Raw genomic sequence first — 21,208 nt, forward strand, 5'->3', positions numbered from 1 at the left:
AGATAGAAGAACATGCCAGAAGGACAACAGTCTCTGCAGCACTTCCACAATCTGGGCTTTATGGGAGAATGGCCATTTGGAACCCACTCCTTTGAAAAATGTACATGACAGCACGTATGGAGTTTGCAAAAAGGCACATGAAAGACACGGAGCATAAGGCAAAATATTCTGTGTCTGATGAGACAAAACTGTAACTCTTTGGCCTGAATTCAAAGCGCTATGTCTGGAGAAAACCAGGCACAGCTCATCACCCGTCTAACACCATCCCTACCAAATTCTACATGAATCTTCAACACAGGAACGATACCAAAAATAATTTGCAGAAACTCGTTACTAAAGACGAAGTCACCTATGACTCTCCAAATTATATTTTAAAAAGCAAGCTAAATACTTTAAGCAGATGTTCTATTTTCAGTCTCCTCCTCACTCTATGAATGATGATTACTGTAAGGAATTCTTTCCAAATAATACAAAATTGAAAATTAACAAATTCACAAAAATATCAATGCGAAGGCCAATGAAAGGAATAACTTTGAGGCTGTTAAATCATTTCAATCTGGAAAAACCCCAGGTCTTGATTGCATACCTGTAGAGGTATATCAAGCCTTTTTTTATGTATTCAAAGCTCCATTAGTAGCTTGTTTTAACTACTCAGATAAAAAATGGTCTGTCAGGTACGCAGCAGGAAGGTCTGTTTTCACTATAACTAAAACAATACCCAGATGACAAATATAAAGATCCAGCCCATCTAAATAACTGAAGGCCTCTTGCACTTCAATGTTGTGAATGCAAAAATACGGCCAAAATGCATCGTACACAGAATTAAAAAGGTTTTACCAGGTATTGTTCATCCTGATCAGACAGGTTTTATTGAGTGTATGAACAATACTCCATCACCTATTCTGCCTTCCTCGTGATGATTTAGTTGATCAATTTAATAGCAAATTAAGGGCAACCATTGATGCCATAGCTCCAGTAAAGTTGAAAAGGGCCACATCCAAACGGAGAGGCCCTTGGATGAGTGAGGAAACTAGTAAATTCAAGAAAAAAAGCAGAAAGGCGGAGCAGAAGTGGAGAAAGTCAAAGTTGCAGGTCCATTATGATAATCTGAGAGAGCAACTTGGCATATTTAACAAGGCAATTAGAAATGCCAGACGGGCTCATTTCTCTAACTCGATCACTAATAATCAGAATAATTTCAGAGTGCTCTTCTCGACCATTGATGGCCTAATAAATCCTACCCACGCAGACCTATGTGAACTTTCCTCCACATCTAAATGTGATGAGTTTGCAGCATATTTCAGGGATAAGATAACAAACATTAGGCTGGGTATCAGTCAAGCAAAACCTGATGAGAGGTTTGATATGTGCCCTAGCCTACCACGCAAAGGCACTATGGATTTTCCCTGGTTGATACAGACATGCTCAGGAAAGTGATATCACATCTTAAGCCTTCTACCTGCCTTCTCGACCCTATCCCCACCACCTTCTTCAAAACAGTTTTTAATTGCATATCTGAAGAAGTGCAAGCTATTGTTAAATCATTCCCTGTTCACAGGCACTTTCCCCACTGCACTAAAAACTGCTATGGTGAAACCCCTTGTAAAGTAATATAGATTCTTCAGCTTTTAGCAATTTACGGTCAATCTCCAACCTTCCATTCTTAAGCAAAATTCTGGAGAAATTGGTTTTCAAACAGCAAAATAATTTTGGGGGAAAAAATCCAATCAGCCTTAGTTAAAGTGGTAAATGATCTTAGAGCCAACACAGATGCCAAACAGCTCTCTGTCCTTGTACGCTTTGATTTAAGTGCTGCATTCAACATTTTTGACCATGATGGCCTTTCCAGTCCAGTTCTAAATTGGTTTAGGACCTATTTAACCGGTCTAGAGTTTTTTGTCACTTAAGTTAGAGAAAATACACATCACATGTGGCGTTCCACAAGGTTCGATTTTGGGTCCGGTACTGTTCAGTTTATATATGTTACCCCTTGGCAGCGTTATCAGAAAGCACAGCAATGATTTTCACTGCTACGCAGACGATACACTACTTTGCATTTCTGTGTCACTTGGATGGTGTGCTTGAATGGCTAACAACTTCCTCCAGCTAAATCAAAACAAGACCGAGGTGCTTATTGTTGGAGCCAAAGCACAGAGAGTGAAACTGGCTGCACATTTTAATTCAAGGGCAATAAAGATAAAACACCAGGTAAAAAACCTAGGTGTTATTTTAGATTCTGAACTCGAATCACACATTAGTGACCAAAATACCTTTTTACCACCTGAGGAACATTACCAAGGTGCGGTCATTTCTCTCTCAGGCTGATACAGAGAGACTCATCCATGCTTTTATTACAAGCAGGCTTGACTACTGTAATGCTCTCCTGTCTGGTCTACCCAAGAAAGCCATTGGTCAACTGCAAAACATACAGAATGTTTCAGCACGGGTACTGACCAAGACCAGACGGAGAGCACACATTACACCGGTTTTAAGATCTCTGCACTGGCTGCCTGTGAGTATTATAATTAATTTCAAGATTCTTCTATTGGTTTTTAAATAAATCCACGATTTTGAACCCCAAAACATGTCTGACATGTTTTTTAGTTATGTACTTAGTAGGTCCTCTGCCACTGGCCTTTTAACTATCCCAAAGCTAGGACCAAGATGAATGGAGAGGCAGCTGTTAATTACTATGCCCCCAGCCTCTGGAATAGCCTGCCAGAGAACCTGAGGGGGGCCAAAACTGTGGACATACAGTATTTCAAAGAGATCTTTAAACACACATTTTTAGCTTTGCTTTTCAGTCATTCAGTTTTTATTGTTATTCTTTTGTTTGTTGTGTAGTAAATGTTTCCCTTTCTGTGAGCTTCTGTGGCCTATCATGTCGCGGCTGAGCCTTTGTTGCTCCTAGACGTTTCCACTTCACAATAACTGCACTTAGAGTTGACCGGGGCAGCTCTAGCAGGGCAGAAATTTGACGAACTGACTTTTTGGAAAGGTGGCATCATATGACGGTGCCATGTTGAAAGTCACTGAGCTCTTCAGTAAGGCCAATCTACTGCCAATGTTTGTCTATGGAGATTGCATGGCTGTGTACTCGATTTGATACACCTGTCAGCAACGGGTGTGGCTGAAATAGCCAAATCCACACATTTGAATGGGTGTCCACATACTTTTGTATATATAGTGCATGTCTTACATAGAACTATCGGAAATACATGGGAAGGTCTGCTCAACCAAAGATTATAACCAATTGATTACAGCACTACCCCAAAAACGGAGGCGGCAGGTGGCAGCGGGTTGAGGTAGGGAACTGTTCTGTCTGCCCTATATAAAGGATTAAAACTGTCAGAGGAATAAAAACAGCATAAATAGGAAACTATACCAGTTTAATTTGAGGACCAGGATGTTGACAGCTGCACCACATAAGATTGCAAAATAGCTGGGAAGAGATTTTTGATGTATCGATTCCATGGCATAGGGTGTATGAGTTGATATGTAAAACAACGCAAGATTCAACACTTTGTGCTTTTCAGCTAAAATGATTGTACAAAATTCTTGTCACCAACAAAACGTTGAATATTTGAGGCATACAACCATCACAGCTCTGCAGATTTTGTTGTGGGGATACAGAATCAATAGACTATTTGTTTTGGTATTCCCCTCAGGTAGCCTGCTTCTGGTCTCAGGTTCAGGAATGGCTGAAAAAACATAACATTTATCTAAAATTTACCCTAGAAATGGCATTGTTGGGAGATTTGGAGAGACCTGGTCAGTCAATTGCTTATATACTAATACTCTTAGTAAAATGATTTATCTTCAACTCGCAATTGTTGGATTCTATTTGATTTAGATTCAAATTGTATGTGAAACATCACGACATAGTTGAAAGATATATGGCGCATAGAAATATGAAGAGGGTGGCCAGCAGAGATAGGTGGGAGGAGAGGATGGAAACCGAGGGTTGGGATGTGGAACTGGAGATGAGTGAGTGAAGTTGCTGGGGGAGGGGTAAAATGGTAAAAAAATATATTTCAAAAATACATTACCAGTCAAAAGTTTGGACACACCTACTCATTCAAGGGTTTTCCTTTATTTTTACTATTTTCTACAATGTAGAATAGTAGTGAAGACATCAAAACCAGGAAGTCATGTAGTAACCATAAAAGTATTAAACAAATAAAGATATATTTTATATTCTTCAAAGTAGCCACCCTTTGCCTTGATGACAGCTTTGCACACTCTTGGCATTCTCTCAACCAGCTTCATGAGGAATGCTTTTCTAACAGTCTTGAATGAGTTCCCACATGCAGCTCTGGAAAAAATTAAGAGACCATTGCAACAGACTATTTATAGGTATGTGTTTGGGTGAAATTAACATTTTTGTTTTATTCTATAAACTACTGACAACATTTCTCCCAAATTCCAAGTAAAAATATTGTCATTTAGAGCATTTTATTTGCAGAAAATTACAAAAAATATGCAGTGTTGTCAGACCTCGAATAATGCAAAGAAAATAAGTTCATATTCATTTTTAACAACACAATACTAATGTTTTAACTTAGGAAGATATTTCAGAAATCAATATTTGGTAGAATAACCCTGATTTCATGCGTCTTGGCATGCTCTCCATCAGTTTTTCACATTGATGTTGGGTGACTTTATTTTATGAACCTTTATTTAAACAGGGGAAACAAGCTGAGACAGAGTCTCTTTTACAGTTGTGCCCTGTGATACAACAATACAAACACAGCAATTAATAAGAATTTAAAACCAAACAAAATGAAAACATATAAAAAGGTACAAGACGGAGATTAAAAATATTAAAATAAATACACTTCTATAAGAAAAACACATTACAAAAAGCAATTACAGTTTATAACAAAAAGCAATTACAGTTTATAATAAAAAGTTAATGTAATGTGCATTTAAACTGTCTTACAGGCACCAAAACATCTAACTGGAGTTCTCACTGCAATTCATTCCATGAGTGTGGAGCATGATATTCAAATGCCGTTTAGCCTAACTCAGAGTGAATCCGGGTTATCTCTAGCACTAGCATGTCCTGTGACCGAGTCTGATAAATTCTGTTTGACCACTGGATTTTTGAGTTAAAATAATTAGGAAGTTTCTGCAAGACAGCTTTATAGACAAATATCAACCAGTGTCTGGCCCTTCTAAAAGCCAACCAAAGTGTATAAAATGCAATGATGTGTGCAAAAGTTTGCACCAGTAACAAAGCGCAACGCTGCATGATACACTGCATCCAATTTCTTCAGTACTGATGCTGATCCATGCATATATAAAACATCACCATAATCAAGCACTGACATAAGTGGCCTGTACAATTTCCTTTCTGTGCTCTGATGACAGACAAGATATATTTCTATAAAAAAATCTAATTCTCAATTTCAGCTTCTTTGCCATCTCAGTTATGAGTTTTAAAAGAGATGATCATCTAACCAAACTCCAAGGTATTTATAGGTGGGAACACATTCCCGAAAGACAGCCATCATGGGGAGCGATGTTCAGAATTTCCAATTGTATGCCACTCCTGGAGCAAAAATGTAAGTAGCTTGGCTTTGTTTGATGGCTTGTGACCATCCATCTTCCTCTTGATCACATTCCAGAGGTTTTCAATGGGGTCAGGTCTGGAGGTTGGGCTGGCCATGACAAGGTCTTGATCTGGTGGTCCTCCATCCACACCTTGATTGACCTGGCTGTGTGGCATGGAGCATTGTCCTGCTGGAAAAACCAATCCTCAGAGTTGGGGAACATTGTCAGAGCAGAAGGAAGCAGGTTTTCTTCCAGGACAACCTTGTACGTGGCTTGATTCATGCATCCTTCACAAAGACAAATCTGCCTGATTCCAGCCTCGCTGAAGAACCCCCAGATCATCACAGATCCTCCACCAAATTCCACAGTGGGTGCGAGACACTGTGGCTTGTAGGCCTCTCCAGGTCTCTCACCCACTGTAATATTTGGTGGAGGATTGGTGATGATCTGGAGTGACTTGAAGATTGCTGTCCACTCTCCCCATCTAATTTAACAGAGTTTGAGAAAATCTGCAAGGAAGAATGAGAGAAAATCCCCAAATCCAGATGTGCAAAGCTGATACAGACATACCCAAGATGACTCAAAGCTGATACAGACATACCCAAGATGACTTAAAGCTGTAATCACTGCCATAGGTGCTTCTACAAAGTTTCCTAGAAGTGCCTGAGCATTGGGACAAAGCAGTCCAAAACCCCTAATGGCAGGTAACACCCATTACCTGTCCATCACACTCAAAACTAAAGTAACACGCAAATTGGCAGCCTGTAGTCTTAGCCTAAAATGTCAGGTATTCCCTAATTAACAGAGTTGCAAAGCCGTATGTGCATAAATGTCAGATTTTTATGAACCTCAGATTCATAGCTGGGACAAAGGTTCACGTATAACATTGTAATAACAGAAAATATAGTTTAATATAACTGAAAGTACAGCATGTTCATAAACATCATATCGCATCGTAATTGCATTATAATCCACAGGAGCATTGCCATTCATTCTTGGCAATGCGGTGAGGCAATTTGTACAAAAAGGCATAAACACTCAATCATGTTGCATCGAGACAAAAACGAAAGTAATCCGTCAGCATGCCATTATGGCACAGTAACAATCCATAGTAGTTGGTCCCGATGAAGTCACTCTCTTTAGCTGCCTAGAGAACAAAGTTGTTTTTCTGGTTTGTTTGCCGTTGGCCTGTTTTCTGGGCTGTGTCTTTGTGGGCGTAGTTAAAGCTCTAGCCCAGGGCTTGCTGCTCCTGAGGAAATGCCTCTCCACCTTCAGTACTTTTTCTATACACAAAGTCAGGTTTCACCCCCAGCAAGAAGGAGAACCGGTCCAGTAGCCAGTCGTACATCCTGGGGAGAGTGGCCTCCATCTCCGCATAGTGGTTCTTACAAAACCTGAGGGGGAAACAAAACATTGCAGAAAAACTCAATGACGTTGGCTAGGTTTCCATCCAATTGGCGACCAGATTTTCAAGCGATTATAAGAAAATATGCACATTTTCGCACCAGTGGTGTGTTTCCACCAAACAGACTTGCTGTGGATAATAATCAGTGTTTGACGATGTACTACACACAATTTCCTTCGCTTAAGTTTTCAAGCATCGATCATCATGCCACCAGAATAAGACCCTGGATATTTATTGGAAAGGAGCATCAAGCTCCATCACTGTGCACTTTCACTAGCGTGTGAAGTTCATCAATTTATTTAATCTGTAGCCTACAGTTCCTTCAGAAAGTATTCATGCCCCATGATTTATTCCACATTGATGTTACAGGCTGAATTCAAAATGGATTAAAACAATTATTCTCACCAATCTACACACAATACTCCATAAGGACAAAGTGAAAACGTTTTTAGAAATGTTAGCACATTTTTTGAAAATGAAATACAGATCTCATTTACATTAGTATTCACACCCGAGTCAATACTTTGTAGAAGCACCTTTGGCAGCGATTAAAGCTGTGAGTCATTCTGGGTAAGTCACTCAGAGTTTTACACACCTGGATTGTGCAACATTTGCCATTATTCTTTTAGAAAATCTTCAAGCTTTGTCAAATTGGTTGTTGATCACTGCTGGACAGAAATTTTCAGGTCTTGACCTAGATTTTCAAGTAGATTTAAGTCAAAACTAACTCGACCACATTCACCGTCTTCTTGGTTAGCAACTTCAGTCTAGATTTGGCCTTGTGTTTTAGGTTTTTGTCCTGCTGAAGGTAAATTCATCTCCCAGTGTCTGGTGGAAAGCAGACTGAACCAGGTTTTCCCCTAGGATTTTGCCAGTGCTTAGCTCCATTCCGTTTATTTTTTATTCTGAAAAACTCCCTAGTCCTTAAGCATTATAAGCATACCCATAACATGATGCAGGAACCACTATGCTTGAAAATATGAAGAGTGGTACTCAGTAATGTGTTGTATTGGATTTGGCCCAAACATAGCATTTTGTATTCAGGACAAAAAGTGAATTGATGTGTCACATTTTTTTGCAGTATTACTATAGTGCCTTGTTGCAAACAGGATGCATGTTTTGGAATATTTGTATTCTGTACAGGCTTCCTTCTTTTCACTCCGTCAATTAGGTTAGTATTGTGGAGTAACTACAATGTTGTTGATCCATCCTCAGTTTTGTCCTATCACAGCCATTAAACTATAACTCTTTTGAAGTCACCATTGGGGTCATGGTGAAATCCTTGAGCGGTTTCCAGATAATTTTACAGTATCAGTCAAAAGTTTTGACACACCTACTCATTCAAGGGTTTTTCTTTATTTTTACTATTTTCTACATTGTACAAAAAGTGTGAAGATATCAAAACGATGAAATAACATATGGAATCATGTAGAAACCAAAAAAAAGTGTTAAAAAAATCAAAATATTTATTTTAGATTCTTCAAAGTAGCCACCCTTTGCCTTGTTGACAGCTTTGCACACTCTTGGCATTCTCTCAACCAGCTTCACCTGGAATGCTTTTCCAACAGTTTTGAAGGAGTTCCCACATATGCTGAGCACTTGTTGGCTGCTTTTCCTTCACTCTGCGGTCAAACTCATCCCAAACCATCTCAATTGGGTTAAGGTCGGGTGATTGTGGAGGCCAGGTCATCTGATGCAGAACTCAATCACTCTCCTTCTTGGTCAAATAGCCCTTACACAGCCTGGAGGTGTGTTGGGTCATTATCCTGTTGAAAAACAAATGATAGTCCCACTAAGCGCAAACCAGATGGGGTGGCATATCGCTGTAGAATGCTGTGGTTGCCATGCTGGTTAAGTGTGCCTTGAATTCTAAATCAATCAATCACTGACAGTGTTACCAGCAAAGCACCATCACACCTCCTCCTCCATGCTTCACGGTGGGAACCACACATGCGGAGATCATGCTCACTTACTCTGCGTCTCACAAAGACACAGAGTTTGGAACCAAAAATCTAAAATTTGGACTCAGACCAAAGGACAGATAATGTCCATTGCTCGTGTTTCTTGGCCTAAGCAAGTCTATTCTTATTGGTGTCCTTTAGTAGTGGTTCCTTTGCTGCAATTCAACCATGAAAGCCTGATTCACGCAGTCTCCTCTGAACAGTTGATGTGGAGATGTCTGTTACTTGAACACTGTGAAGCATTTATTTGGGCTGCAGTTTCTGAGGCTGGTAACTCTTATGAACTTATCTTCTGCAGCAGAGGTAAGTCTGGGTCTTCCTTTCCTGTGGCGGTCCTTATGAGAGCCAGTTTCATCATAGCGCTTGATGGTTTTTATGACTGCACTTGAAGAAACTTCCAAAGTTCTTGAAGTTTTCTGGATTGACTGACTTTCATTTCTTAAAGTAATGATGAACTGTTGTTTCTCTTTGCTTATTTGAGTGGTTCTTGCCATAATATGGACTTGGTCTTTTACCAAATAGGGCTATCTTCTGTTTACCAACCCTACCTTGTCACGACACAACTGATTTGCTCAAATGTATTAAGAAGGAAAGAAATTCCACAAATTAACTTTTAGCAAGGCACACCTGTTAATTGAAATGCATTCCAGGTGACTACCTCATGAAACTGGTTGAGAGAATGCAAAGAGTGTGCAAAGCTGTCAAAGGGTGTCTACTTTAAAGAATCTCAAATATAAAATATATTTTGATTTAACACTTTGGTCACTACATGATTTCATATTTGTTATGTCAAAGTTTTGATGTGTTCACTATTATTCTACAATTTAGAAAATAGCAAAAAGAAAAACCCTGGAATGAGTAGGTATGTCCAAACTTTTGACTGGTACTGTATGGGTGGGGTATAGAGTTGAGGTAGTCATTTAAAAATCATGTTATACACTACTATTGCACACAGTGAATCACAGAGTGAGTTGTTAAGCAAATTTTTCCTCATGAACTTATCTAGGCTTGCCATAGCAAAGGGGTTGAATACTAATTGACTCAAGACATTTCAGCTTTTCATTTTTAATTAATTTGTAAACATTTCAAAAAGCGTAATTCCACTTTGACATTATGGGGTATTGAGTGTAGGCCAGTGACACAATCTCAATGTAATCCATTTTAATGTGGAAAAAGTCCCGGGGTGTGAATACTTTCTGAAAGCTCTGTAATAAACTGCATATGGTTTCCAGAGGCGTAGTGGGAGGACCACACACCATATCATTGTGACTCCAAGTTTACTTTCCACCGCCATTTCTCACAGAATTAATTTTACAGACACAAAAAGATCCCACCATGTCGAACGAACAAATTAACTGTATGTTTCAGCATTCATAAAATTGTACCAAAACTTCCTGTTTCCCTCACAGCTGTCGTGATTTAGTTTTTTAATACGGTTTGACTTTACTCAATGTAGTCTTCCTGTGTTGCTCAGTTGGTACAGCATGGCGCTTACAACGCCAGGGTTGTGGGTTCGATTCCCACGGGAGACAAGTACAAAATGTATGCACTCATTACTGTAAGTCACTCTGGATAAGAGAGTCTGCTAAATGAGTAAAAAGTACATTACTCTAGCCCTGTGCTAAGTGGAGCACAATACCGGTGAGTTGTGCCTACAGACCAATCTGAAAGAGTTGAATGTAACTTTCATGAAGCAAAGGAGATTGAACAGTGGACTCCTAAAAGCAGAGTGCCTCTTTGCCAATGGTTTGTCTCACTTGCCTGTTTGCTCCTTTCCTTGTGCATGTGACAAATAACCAGTGTGTAAACAGCATACGACAGACATCCTGGTCCTCTCATCCAGACCATATTTAAACAGAGCACGTGTCTTGGCCGTTTTGTTTATACATGTATATTTATAAATCTCTACATGGCCGCAACAATTAACTTTTATTCTAAAGCGTCATCATTCCTACTACCTATATGTGGGGGGGAACTATTTATTTAGCTGAAACTAGATTTAAACGAGATGGTGAAGATGGGCCCTATACAGTGAAAGTGAAAGAGCCCCTGTGACACGACAGGTTAGAAGGGAGTCACTCTCCACAACTCCAAGAAATAGAATGAGTAAGGTGGAATAGAAAGCGAAGGGGAAAGGGTAGCTTGGTAGATTTGAACAGTGCTGACAGTGAAAACATCCCCCATCAGAGGAGAGAACACACAGGCCTGCATTACCCCTCTCCTTCACCCAGCACATACAACCGCCACAAGCTCTCAGCAGTCTGGGAACTGGGCACCGTGTCTGTCTGAAGGCTATCGCTGTTGTATACAACATCAGTTAGGATGACACCATCACCTCTGTTTTGGTTTAGGCGAAGTGTTTCAGGGTAAGGGAGGTCTACTTTGTTCATCACTGACTCTACCTAAGGCGTTTCATGCAACCATGTATTTCATGTGGGTTGCTCTCCACGGTCTGGTGGTGCAGGCTGGGCCCGGAGGATGTAGCGGCCGCAGGGGAACCAGACAGCTTCTGGAAACTCATCTGTAGCTGCTCCGCAACACCTGGAGAAGGTGAGGATGGGGGAGAGGGAGGGTGAGGGAAAATAGTGTGGTTAGTGGGAGAGGGTGAGGGATGATGGTGAAAAGGAAGAAGGCGGGTGAGGGAAGAGAGTGTGGTTAGTTGGAGAAGGTGAGGGAAGATGGGGAGAGGGAGGGTGAGGGAAAAGAGTGGTTAGTTGGAGAGGGAGGGTGAGGGAAAAGAGTGTGGTTAGCATGAGAGGGTGAGGGATGATGGTGAAAAGGGAGAAGGAGGGTGAGGGAAAATAGTGTGGTTAGTGGGAGAGGGAAACGGGGGGTGAGGGAAATTGGGGTGGAGAAGAGCGAGATTAGCAAAAGCAGGACACTGATAACAGTGCCTGAACCAGGTTGCGCCTGTGTTTAGCTCCATTCTGTTTATTTTTTATTCTGAAAAACTCCCCAGTCCTTAGCGATTACAAATACACCCATAACATGATGCAGCCACCGCTATCGTTGAAAATTTGGAGAGTGGTACTGTAATGTGTTGTATTGGATTTGCCCCACGTTTTATTTTTGCAGTATTTGTATTCTGTACATGCTTCCTTCTTTTCACTCTGTCAATTAGGTTAGTATTGTGGAGTAACTACAATGTTGTTGATACATCCTCAGTTCTTCTATCACAGCCATTAAATGGTAACTGTTTTGAAGTCACCATGAAATCCCTGAGCGGTTTCCAGATAATTGTATGTTATACACTACTAGTGAGTCCATGCAACTTGTGACTTGTTAAGCACATTTTTACTCCTGAACTTATTTAGGCTTGCCATAACAAAGGGTTTGAATTCGTATTGACGCAAGACATTTCAGCTTTTCATTTTTTATTAATTTGTAACATTTTCAAAAACATAATTCCACTTTGACATTATGGGGTATTGTGTAACACTTTACTTGACACACATAACACGTTATAATATGGTCATAACCCTCATGACACATTTAGACCTGTTGTAGGTGTCATAACCAGCCATAAAATAAATGCAATATACACTACATGACTAAAAGTATGTGGACTACTGCTCATCAAACATCTCATTCCAAAATCATGGGCATTAATATGGAGTTGGTCCCCTGTTTGCTGCTATAACAGCCTCCACTCTTCTGGGAAGGCTTTCCACTAGATGTTGTAACATTGCTGTGGGGACTTGCTTCTATTCAGCCACAACTGCATTAGTGAGGTCGGGCACTGATGTTGGGCGATTAGTGCCCGACCTGGCTCGCAGTCGGCGTTCCAAATCATCCCAAAGGTGTTCGATGGGGTTGAGGGCAGGGCTCTGTGCAGGGCCGTCAAGTTCTTCCATACCAATCTCGACAAATAATTTCTGTATGAACCTCGCTTTGTGCACGGGGGCATTGTCATGCTGAAACAGGAAAGGGCTTTCCCCAAACTGTTGCCACAAAGTTGGAAGCACAGAATCGTTTAGAATGTCATTGTATGCTGTACCATTAAGATTTCCCTTCACTGGAACTAAGGGGCCTAGCCCAAACCATGAAAAACAGTCCAATACCATTATTCCTCCTCCACCAAACTTTACAGTTGTCACTATGCATTCGGGCAGGTAGTGTTCTCCTGGCATCCGCCAAACCCAGATATGTCTGGCAGATGGTGAAGCGTGATTCATCACTCCAGAGAACGCATTTCCACTGCTCCAGAGTCCAATGGCAGCGAGTTTTACACCACTCTAGCCGACGCTTGGCATTGCACATGGTGATCTTAGGCTGCCATGGCTGCTCGGCCATGGAAACCCATTTCATGAAGCTGCCAATGAACAGCTAATGTGCCAGAGACAGTTTGGAACTCTGTAGTGAGTGTTGCAACCGAGGACAGATGCGCTTCAACACTCGTCGGTCCTGTTCTGTGAGCTTGTGTGGCCTACCACTTCGAGGCTAAGCCGTTGTTGCTCCTAGATGTTTCCCCTTCACAATAACAGTTCTTACAGTTGACCGGGGCAGCTCTAGCAGGGCAGAAATTTGACGAACTGACTTGGTGGAAAGGTGGCATCATATGACGGTGCCACATTGAAAGTCACTGAGCTCTTCAGTAAGGCCATTCTACTGCCAATGTTTGTCTATGGAGATTGCATGGCTGTGTGCTCGATTTGATACACTCTTCAGCAATGGGTGTGGCTGAAATAGCCAAATCCACTAACTTGAAGGGGTGTTCACATGCACTATATATACAAAAGTACGTCACAACAGGTGTAAATATGGGTCATGACAGTGTTATGACCCTATTATATCAGGTCATGATAAGTTATGTCAGCTGTTATGACACTATGACATGATTATGACCGCATCATAATGTGTTCTGTCAAGTAAAGTGTTACCGAGTATTGTGTGTAGGCCAGTGACAAAAAAATCTCAATTTAATCAATTTGAAATGCAGGCTGTAACACAACAAAATGTGGAAAAAGTCAAGGGGTGTGAATAGTTTCTGAAGGAACTGTATAGGCCAGTAAGTGTAGATACAAAACATTAGCATGTTGTTTGTACCAGCCCATTTGCCATACACCGTAAATAGTGGACACGAGGCAGCTCTTTTTGTTTTGGGTCTGAACAGACTGATATGAGTGGCACATATGTCTCCTTTTGAGGACAATCAACTTGTCTTTCTTCAAAGGCTAGTGAGGTTTCTGGGGACAATTTTTCTTTTTACAGGCGACTTATTTGAACATGTATTTTATTCCACTTTATACAAAAAGTTGTGAAATAGAGAAGATGGATGAAGGGGGAAACACAGTAGAAAGGGTAGACAGGAATTGAACCCTAGTTTCCTGTGGGGAGAAGTATATGTGACGATATGTTATGCTTTACCACTAGACCACAGGCTCTGCACAGCCAACTTTTGAGAGAGAACATTGAAAGAACCAGTTAAAAATGAGAGGTGACTCACCTGGCTATGTTGTCCTGCTGTCTCTGTCTGTGGTCAGGGAAGACTGCATGATCCTGTACCACCACCTCAGGTTAAAATTGTTTCCATCTGGCACACAGACAGGGAGGAGGACCAGACAGAATTTAGGACACTTGACCCTTGCAATGTCCCACAGAGAAGACTTCCCCAAATAAGAGGCCATTTACTAACTATTCACATAACGGGCTACTGCTAGGAACTCATAGACTTCATTCAAGTCTGTCATTATGGGCCCTTCTTAGGAGGTTGGAATTCTCTCAGATGTTTTTATTACCACAGAAAAGAGCAAGTGGAAACTCTAGCACCTCTGTAATCACATGCATTTCAGCCCAGCCATGTAACCTACTCTCACAAATATTCAATATAAAATGGAACATTGCAAGTGATGTCCCGGTAGTCAGAGACCAAAGGATTGCAGACCAACAGCAACATTCCTCCGTTCCACAGATAAGACCGCACCACAATGTTCACTCTTAATTACACAATGTACAATGAGTACAAATTACAATAATCTAGGCTAACAATGATAAGAGAACCTGTCGCTAATGTGTGAAATACATACAGTTGAAGTCGGAAGGTTACATACACCTTAGCCAAATACATTTCAACTCAGTTTTTCACAATTCCTGACATTTAATCCTAGTAAAAATACACTCAATTAGTATTTAGTTGCATTGCCTTTAAATTGTTTAACTTAGGTAAAACGTTTCGGGTAGCCTTCCACAAGCTTCCCACAATAAGTTGGGTGAATTTTGGCCCATTCATCCTGACAGAGCTGGTGTAACTGAATCAGGTTTGTATGCCTCCTTGCTCGCACACGCTTTTTCAGTTCTGCCCAAAAATGTTCTATGGGATTGAGGTCAGGGCTTTGTGATGGCCACTCCAATACCTTGACTTTTTTTGACCTTAAGCCATTTTGCCACAACTTTGGAAGTATGCTTGGGGTCATTGTCCATTTAGAAGACCCATTTGCGACCAAGCTTTAACTTCCTGACTGATGTCTTGAGATGTTGCCTTAACATATCCACATAATTTTCCTACCTCATGATGCCATCTATTTTGTGAAGTGCACCAGTCCCTCCTGCAGCAAAGCACCCCCACAACATGATGCTGCCACCTCCGTGCGTCACGGTTGGGATGGTGTTCTTCGGCTTGCAAGCCTCTCCCTTTTACCTCCAAACATAACGATGGTCATTATGGCCAAACAGTTCTATTTTTGTTTCATCAGACGAGAGGACATTTCTCAGAGGATCTTTGTCCCCATGTGCAGTTGCAAAACGTAGTCTGTTTTTTTTATGCCGGTTTTGGAGCAGTGGCTTCTTCCTTGCTGAGCGGCCTTTCAGGTTTTGTCAATGTAAGACTCGTTTTACTGTGGATATAGATACTTTTGTACCCGTTTCCTCCAGCATCTTCACAAGGTCCTTTGCTGTTGTTCTGGGATTGATTTGCACTTTTCGCACACCAAAGTACGTTCATCTCTAGGAGACAGAACGCGTCTCCTTCCTGAGCAGTATGACGGCTGCGTGGTCCCATGGTGTTTATACTTGCGTACTACTGTTTGTACAGATAAACGTGGTACCTTCAGGATTTTGGAAATTGCTCCCAAGGATGAACCAGACTTGTGAAGGTCCACAGTTTTTTTTCTGAGGTCTTGGCTGATTTATTTTTATTTTCCCATGATGTCAAGCAAAGAAGCACTGAGTTTGAAGGTAGGCCTTGAATACATCCACAGGTACACCTCCAATTGACTCAAATTATCTAAATTAGCCTATCAGAAGCTTTTAAAGCCATGACAATTTCTGAAATTTTCCAAGCTGTTTAAAAAGCACAGTCAACTTAGTGTATGTAAACTTCTGACTCACTGGAATTGTGATACAGTGAATTATTAGTGAAATAATCTGTCTGTAAACAATAGTTGTAAAAATGACTTGTGTCATGCACAAAGTAGATGTCCTAACCGACCTGACAAAACGATAGTTTGAAATGTGTGGAGTGATTGTAAAACGAGTTTTAATGACTCCAACCTAAGTGTATGTAAACTTCCGACTTCAAATGTATTTAACAAACAGATGAAACCAACGAAGCAACTAGATTATATAAACAGTTAAAAGCATGCACCTTCAGAGGCCTTCCAGACATATGTAAATAAAGGTTGTTTCATCCTCATTCATGTGAATATCCAATTCGTTATAGCAAAATAAATAATCCTACCTAGCAATTAAGAAATCAAATACACTGTAGCTCAATTATTTTGAGAATTTTCTGAACAAATATTATAGGAGAAAAGACAGCTTGCACTTCTTTAGCAAAATGTAAAATACAGCATAGAACAAATTGCATTGAACGTTTAAAAGGAGAAAAAGCGCAGTGCGAGGGTGTGATCCCATTGGCTGGTGATGAATCGATACATTGTTGCACTGATGTATTGCGGACGCACGTGACAGGCAGAGAGATTAGCACAATACCATCCTAACATATTTACCAGTCTTTTCCCCAGCCCTGCCCCCCTTTTTTTGCGTGCCATTGGGACCGCCATTTGGACTGGTCTAAATTGCTAGTTGGGCCATTGGGTGGGGGCTTTCCCATTAGTTGGTTCAGGGGGGTGTTGGAACAGAATCGGATGGTTGCTGTCTGTATATAATTTGTCATTTTGGAAGCCACATTGTCTGCTGTCCAGTACGCTGTGCTATGAATTGAATCCCGGCCTTAAGTATTTTTACATTATATAACATGCTTCAACAGGTGCCCCATACTCAGCTACCTATGTCCCTACCCTGAGCAGGTCTGCCAGGGCCAGGTGGCACATTGCCATGGTCTTAGGCATGCTCATCAGCCCCTGCTCCTCCTCTGGTGCGGGGTCAGGTAGGAAACAGCATCCACAGAGCCAGAACACACTGAGGAGACCCTGTCATCACTGAAACACTCACGTGAGCACATGAAAACATGCACAAACGCACCACACAGATGCAATGCACACTCAGAGATAATGACTAGTGTGCTGGGATTGGCTGTTCAGTGTGTGTGCGTTTGGTTTACTGTACCTGAGACAGAGCCTGCTCCACTGGCCCAGTTCCATCCCCGTCTGTCTTACTGGCAGTCATAGTCACTCATCACTGACGATTATTGGATGTTTATAAACGCGTCGGAATTGTAGTTCACAAGAAGACTGACATTTGAAATTACGCTTCTTGTATATATTTGCTACATATGAAAATTACCTTGCAAAGAGTTGCCTCAGAATACAACTGCGTGTCCTGAACGAGTACATACGGCCATGGATTAAGATGGGACCGTTGTATCGGGAACTGCAGGCCTATAGACAAGACTGCTGCTCAACCTAGCCATGCAGGGACGCTAAAGTGACATTTTCCAAGCAAACGATAAAATTGCCGATTTCAAGAAAAAGCTGGGTGTCTGGAGAGACCGAGTGGATAGAGGCATTGTTCGATATGTTCCCTCTATTCTAAACTCTGACTGACGTGGGTTATGTAGACATGGATCACATACATAAATTGTTTGGGTCACATCTGAGCAAAACTGCTCAAATTCGAAGATTACTTCCCCTCGCAATCTGATCCACGCCTGGGAAAGCAGTGGATACGTAATCCGCTCACCAGCACTGAAGAGACACACAGTTTGTCACCGGTTCTTGATGATAAACTATTGGAGCTGTCCTGTGACCAAGGCCCGCGCGCTCGTTTTAATGAGATGCGCCTGTTCACATTCTGGCTGTTCAGCAGCAGACGCGATATGGCAGAGTTGAAGTGAATCCCCTTTCATTCTACCTACTTATGTGAGACCAGCTTCTCTCTTGCTGCAACAAAATAAAAATATGCCAACAGACTGGCTGTTGAAAACCCCTCTGGGGTGTCCCTGGCACAAAATAGTTTGAGAAAGGCTGGTCTATACTATAGGCCTAGGCTACACGAAGAGCACAGGGCAAAGCTATGTTCCTAAAATAATGTACTTCCATCTCAAGTTTTTGCGCTGCTGAGATGGTGTATATAAAACTAGGCTACACTGCATTACACACTGCAATGGATAGGCATTACCAACCACGAGGCCCGTCCTGCAATGCTCTTGCTGAAGTAAACCCCTTTGTGCTGCGGCTGCCTAACCAATGACTGTGCTGTGTACGGTGGCACTTCAGGAGGCCAGTCAATTTATATATATATATATTAAAAAAAATGCAATATCTGTTCACGCGGACTAGACCTACTGATGTCCTGCTCCGTTTGAAAGGGAGAGCGTGAAGAGGATGACATCGTTATAATTAATTTTAATAAAAACATTTGTTTAGTTGCCCATAATGAAGCTATTTATCAGTTATTGACCTCACAAAAAGCCCTGAGTAATTTACATACATTACTATGCAGCCGCGGAGATGGACAGCGCATGGGTAGTAGGTAAATATAAGAAGACCTAATTAATTTAAAGTCTTCATTGTAATTTGACTTTAGGCTACTAACAAGAGTGCTTTGTTTAAGCACCTATTCATATTCAAGAAATAACAGGTAGGCCTACCTGTTTGACAGATGAATTTATAGTCTACCATCCATAGATTTAGTCAGCCAATCACTTCAGTGACCATGCACTCCTTAAATATGTGTCAGTGAAGAGCTTGCTTGCTGTGTTAAGGTAAAAACAGGTCTTGAATCGAGGAGTTATGTGAGGGTGTTGTGGCTTTTGTTGAAGAAAATGACTAAAACCATAGGCCTACATCTTGATAATTTAAGATTTCAAAATATATTAAAATGGACCTGATTATATAAAGCGATCTATAATGACATACGCAATGTTTTATGCTACACTGAACAAAAATAAAACACTGGTCCCATGTTTCTTAAGCTGAAATAAAAGATCCCAGAAATGTTCCATACCTACAAAAAAGTGTATTTCTCTCAAATTTTGTGCACAATTTGTTTACATCCCTGTTAGTGAGCATTTCTCCTTAGCCAAGATAATCCGTCCATCTGACAGGTGTGGCATATCAAGATGTTGATTAACAGCACGATCATTACACAGGTGCACCTTGTAACCACGCCAGCCCAGGACCTCCAAATCCGGTGAGGGGGGAGGGTATTTCTGTCTGTAAGAAGGCCCTTTTGTGGGGAACAACTCATTCTGATCGGAATGAACCGAAAAACACCTTATTGAATTCACTTTCAGAAGCATGAGTTTGGTCTTTGGTTTGAGAATCATGTGGTGCGCTGTGCATGCCTAGTTTAATTTAGCCTAGCAGATGCTCTTATATTCCCATACCCTAATCAGTCAACACATCTATTTTGTAACAATATCATGGACTAAAATAGAACACGTTTGAAAATTATAGTTCCCCAAATGAAAAGTTACAATCAATCAAATGTATTTATATAGCCCTTCTTACATCAGCTGATGTCACAAAGTGCTGTATAGAAACCCAGCCTAAAACCCCAAACAGCAAGCAATGCAGGTGTAGAAGCGCGGTGGCTAGGAAAAACTCCCTAAAAAGGCCAGAACCTAGGAAGAAACCTAGAGAGGAACCAAGCTGAGGGGTGGCCAGTCCTCTTCTGGCTGTGCTGAGTGGAGATTATAACAGAACATGGCCAAGATGTTCAAATGTTCATAGATGACCAGAGAAATACTCTAGATATAACAGACTGACCCTAGCCTCCCGACACAAACTACTGCAGCACAAATACTGGAGGCTGAGACAGGAGGGATCGGGAGACACTGTGGCCACGTCCGATGATACCCCCGGACAGGGCCAAACAGTGCATTACAAGTGCATACAGAAAGTATTCAGACCCCTTGACTTTCCCCCCCAAAAATGTATGTTACAGCCTTATTCTAAAATTGATTAAATCACACCCCCCCCCCCCCCCCTACACACAATACCCCATAATGACAAAGCAAAAACAGGTTTAGACATTTTTGCAAAGTAAAAAATAAATAAAAATGAAATATGACATTTACATAAGTATTCAGACCCCCTGTACTCAGTACTTTGTTGAAGCACCTTTGGCAGCGATTAGAGCCTCGAGTATTCTTGGGTATGACACTACAAGCTTGGCACGCCTGTATTTGGGGAGTTTCTCCCATTCTTCCCTGTAGATCCGCGCTCAAGCTCATTCAGGTGGGATGGGGAGCGTCGCTGCACAGCTATTTTTCAGGTCTCTCCAGAGATGTTAGATCGGGTTCAAGTCCAGGCTCTGGCTGGCCCACTCAAGGACATTCAGAGACTTGTCCCGAAGCCACTCCTGCGTTGTCTTGGCTGTGTGCCTTGGGTCGTTGTCCAGTTGGAAGGGGAACCGTCACCCAATCTGAGGTCCTGAGCACTCTGGAGCAGGGTTTCATCAAGGATCTCTCTGTACTCTGCTCCACTCATCTCCCCCTCAATCCTCCCAGTCCCTGCGTCTGAAAAACATCCCCACAGCATGATGCTGCCACCACCTTGCTTCACCGTGGGGATCGTGCCAAGTTTCCTCCAGACGTGACGCTTGGCATTCAGGCCAAAGAGTTCAATCTTGTAGAGATCAACCGATTATGATTTTTCAACGCCAATACCGATTATTGGAGGACCAAAAAAAGCCGATACCGATTTATCGTCCGATTTCTTTTATTTATTTGTAATAATGACAATTACAACAATACTGAATGAACACTTATTTTAACTTAATACAATACATAAATAAAAATCAATTTAGCCTCAAATAAATCATGAAACATGTTCAATTTGGTTTAAAAAATGCAAAAACAAAGTGTTGGAGATGAACGTAAAAGTGAAATATGTGCCATGTAAAAAAGCTAATGTTTCAGTACCTTGCTCAGAACATGAGAACA

At 41.3% G+C, this 21,208-nt stretch overlaps 1 non-coding gene across 1 annotated transcript; it reads left to right on the forward strand.

Annotated features, from left to right (window-relative positions):
• Positions 1-10,377: 10,377 nt before the first annotated feature.
• On the forward strand, positions 10,378-10,454 carry trnav-uac. The gene has a single exon. It is a non-coding gene; the product is annotated as a tRNA-Val (tRNA).
• Positions 10,455-21,208: the final 10,754 nt, after the last annotated feature.

Source organism: Salvelinus namaycush, chromosome 29 (assembly GCF_016432855.1).
Source record: "Salvelinus namaycush isolate Seneca chromosome 29, SaNama_1.0, whole genome shotgun sequence".
Lineage (NCBI taxonomy): Eukaryota > Metazoa > Chordata > Actinopteri > Salmoniformes > Salmonidae > Salvelinus > Salvelinus namaycush.